At 44.2% G+C, this 4,295-nt stretch overlaps 1 pseudogene; it reads left to right on the forward strand.

The window, feature by feature from the left end:
- Nucleotides 1–2,291: 2,291 nt before the first annotated feature.
- LOC115677231 (putative UDP-glucose flavonoid 3-O-glucosyltransferase 3) lies at nucleotides 2,292–3,727 on the forward strand (annotated as a pseudogene).
- Nucleotides 3,728–4,295: the final 568 nt, after the last annotated feature.

Genomic DNA, 4,295 nt, shown 5'->3' on the forward strand with positions numbered 1-4,295 from the left:
CATGCTGCATGAGAAGAATTTGCCAAAGAAGTTTTGGGCAGAGGCAGCAAGTACGGCTGTGTTTCTTCAAAACAGACTTCCCACAAAGGCAATGAAAGATCAGACACCATATGAGGCATGGTATGGTTACAAACCAACTCTGAAATATCTTAAAGTTTTTGGTTGCTTGTGCTTCACTCATATTCCACAGAGTAAGCGTGACAAGCTAGATAGAAGAGCTTTACTGGGTATTTTTATAGGCTATAGTACAGTCAGCAAGGCCTATAAAATTTTCCAGCCACAAACTGGAAATATTATAGTTAGCAGGGATGTCCACTTCGTGGAGGATGAAGAGTGGAACTGGGATGATGCAAAGAAGAGAAGTCAGATCGTGGTAGAGCCAAAATTCAAGCTCTTTGGTTCAAGCACTGAAGAAGATGAAGAAAGACAAAATGAAATAGTAGATAATGTCCCCGTGAGAGGAACTAGGTTGTTCTCTGACATTTATCAAAGATGCAACATTGCTGTGTGTAAACCTGCAGATTATGAAGAAGCAAGAAATGATCAAAGGTGGATAGCTGCAATGAAGGAGGAGCTGTCCATGATAGAGAAGAACAATACATGGATTCCAGTGAAAAGGCCTCAAGATAGAAAAGTAATTGGAGTCAAGTGGGCGTTCAGAACCAAGCTCAATGCTGATGGCTCTATCAACAAACACAAGGCAAGACTTGTGGTAAAGGGCTATGCTCAAGTTTTTGGCGTGGACTACTCGGATACCTTTGCACCAGTTGCTCGATTGGACACCATAAGAATTCTGCTTGCTGTAGCTGCTCAAATGAATTGGAGAGTATATCAACTTGATGTAAAATCAGCATTTCTAAATGGTGTTTTGCAGGAAGAAATTTATGTTGAACAGCCTGAAGGATTTGAGAAGAAAGGAGAGGAGGACAAGGTGTTTCTTCTCAAGAAAGCTCTTTACGGTTTGAAGCAAGGTCCAAGAGCTTGGTACAGCAAAATTGATGACCATTTGCTGAGCTTAGGCTTTAAAAAAAGCATGTCTGAGGCCACTCTTTATGTCAAACGTCTAAGCAATGATGTCCTCATAGTTTCTCTTTATGTTGATGATCTTTTGCTGATAGGAAATGATGCAAAGCTAGTTGAGGAGTTTAAACATGAAATGATGAAGGTCTTTGAGATGACAGATCTCGGCTTAATGTCATTCTTTCTTGGAATGGAAATTAAGCAAGCTGAGCATGAGGTTTTCATCTGCCAGAAGAAGTATGCGAAGGAGATCTTAAAGAAGTTTAAGCTTGAAGAATGCAAGGAAGTAAGCACTCCTATGAATCAAAAGGAGAAGCTATGCAAAGAAGATGGTGCGGATAAAGTTGATGAGGGATATTTAGGAGTTTGATAGGTTGCTTAATGTATCTCACAGCAACAAGGCCTGACATTTTGAATGATGTAAGTATTTTGTCCAGATTTATGCATTGCGCAAGTGAATTGCATCTCAAGGCTGCCAAGAGAGTGATTCGATATGTTAAAGGGACAAGTGATTTTGGTATCAAATTCACGAAAAGCAAGGAGTTCAAGCTGGTTGGTCTTTCTAACAGTGATTGGGGAGGTTCCATTGATGATATGAGAAGCACTTCAGGCTACTGTTTTGTTCTTGGATCTGGTGTTTTCTCTTGGAGCTCGAAGAAGCAAGAAACCGTGGCTCAATCCACTGCTGAAGCAGAGTTTGTTCCTGCAACAGCTTTTGTTAATCAAGCTTTGTGGCTGAGGAAAATTCCAATGGATCTCAATCTTGAGCAGAAAGAAAGCACTAAGATATTTGTTGACAACCAAGCTACCATTGCTATTTCCCACAATCCTGTGTTTCATGGGAAAACTAAGCATTTCAACATCAAGCTATTCTTTCTGAGAGAAGTGCAAAAAGAAGATTCTGTGACTTTGGTTTATTGCAAGTCTGAAGATCAGCTGACAGATCTATTTACAAAGCCCCTTCCAATCAGCAAGTTCGAGTTTCTGAGGCAGAAAATTGGTGTTTGCAGCTCCTAAAGCAAGGAGGAGTGTTAGGAATATGCTTCAGGACCGAAACATGTCCACGTACAGCATATGTTTTTTCAGTTTGTTAAATGGTTGTCCTAGTCTTTAGGAAGCGGTTAAGCTATTTTTATTAGTGCTGTTGATCGTGGTTTATTTGTAGGGCCATGTTATTAGTGGTTGGTTATTTTTCCTTCCTTTAAATTGTAATGTTTGCTGAAGTTATAAAAGTAGTCTTTCCTCTCTCAACTGAAAAACCAACAAAAACACTTACTTGAGCCCTGGAAATAGTCAGCTACATCGAGATGACCCATGCCGAGCTCATATTCGTCTCATTCGCTGGCATGGGCCATCTCGTCTCGATGGTCGAGATGGCCAAGCTTCTTATTGACCACGACCCACGCCTCTTTGTTACTGTTCTCATTATGAAGCTTCCGTTCGATTCCAAAGTTGACTCGTACACAAACTCACTTACTACCTCCGTGGCCGCCGCCCACATCCGCTTCGTCCACCTCCCGCATGAGAACACCGAGACCGAGATCTCCTCAGACAATTTCATCAAACACGTTATCGAAAGCAACAAGCCTCACGTCAATCGGATCGTCACCGAGCTCGCCGAATTGTCCAGCTCGACCGGGCGACTCATGGGGTTTGTTCTCGACATGTTTTACACCACCATGATCGACTTGGCGGATGAGTTCGGACTCCCATCCTATGTCGTCTTCACATCAAGCGCCGCGTTCCTCGGCTTGATGCTGCACCTCCAGTCGCTCCAAGACGAGCCCCACATGGACATGACCGAATTCAAGGAACCGGTCGGTGAGCTGGACTTCCCGAGTTTCACGAATCCATTGCTAGCCAAGGTCTTACCCACCCTGGTTCTGATGAAGGACGTAGTCCAAAATGTTCCTGGAGCACGCCAAGAGGATGAGAGCAACCAAGGGCATCATCGTAAATACGTTCGACAAGCTCGATTCGCATGCAGTGAGGTCCTTGGCAGGCCTCGGGGCTCCTGCAGTGTACCCCGTGGGGCCCATACTAAATCTGAAGGGTGAGACTAAAAAGAAGGCTAATAGTGGCCGCGGAAGAGATGACATCATGGAGTGGCTCGACAAGCAACCACCCTTGTCAGTGAATTTCCTGTGCTTCGGGAGCAGTGGTACCTTCGGCAATGATCGGGTGAAGGAGATGGTCTGCGCACTGGAGCGGAGTGGGCACCACTTCCTATGGTCTCTACGGCTGTCACCACCGAACGGCAAAAATTGGTACCTGTATGACTACGAGGACTCTACAGAGGTCTTGCCTAAGGGGTTTCGAGACTGGACGTCTGGCATCGGGAAAGTGATTGGGTGGGCCTCGCAGGCTGCGGTCCTGGCCCACCCGGCGATTAGAGGGGTTTGTGTCGCACTGCGAATGGCACTCCACCATCAAGAGCATATGGTTCGGCATGGCGATGGCCACGTGGCCCCTATATGCAGAGCAACAGTTCAACACATTCGAGCTGGTCGTGGAGTTGGGCCTCGCGGCGGAGATCAGGATGGACTACAAGAGAGATCTCGTGATGGAGAGCGACGTCATGACGATGGACGAAATAGAAGCCGGAATAAGGAAGCTAATGGAGGAGGCGGGCCACGAGAGGCGGAAGAAGGTGAAGGAGGTGAGTGTGAAAAGTAGGAAGGCATTTGACGCAGCATTCAGCGAATAATTCAAGCAAAACCTTGCTTAGAGAAAGAAATCTCGAAATTCAATATTGATGATAATGTTATGTCCTTAAAAAGAACCCTAAAACAAGCTTATATATCCCTAAACCAAACCCTACTAGGACTATAAAGTATAAAATATCAAAATTACAAAACTGCCCTTAAAATTAAAACCCATAAAATATTAAAATAAAAGAAAAACCCATGTAAACGATCCCGAATCGCTAAAATCCATCGTTAGTCATAACCAAAGGTAGTGAGTTTTGTTCAGACCGCCGTTTCGCTTCAAACGACTGAATTTGAGCCCGATCCGATATCGTCAACCGAGTTCGTCGGTTCTAGTCGCATCACCGTTTTGCCTTCCGTTTGGATTTCTGCATATCCAACCGGTCCAGAAACGCGCCACTAATATATTCTGCATCATTCTCCTCCACTTGAAAAGAACTCGACCTCGAGTTAAAATCAAGATCTTGATATAACGGCTCTGTGGACTCATAAAACGATGATAAATCAGCAACATTGAAAGTGTTAGATATGCCCATATTATGTGGAAGGTCTATAATATAAGTATTA

The sequence above is a fragment of the Syzygium oleosum genome, unplaced genomic scaffold (genome assembly GCF_021117445.2).
Source record: "Syzygium oleosum isolate NSW1041296 unplaced genomic scaffold, Sole_v2.1 Sole_v2.12, whole genome shotgun sequence".
NCBI classification, from domain to species: Eukaryota; Viridiplantae; Streptophyta; class Magnoliopsida; order Myrtales; family Myrtaceae; genus Syzygium; species Syzygium oleosum.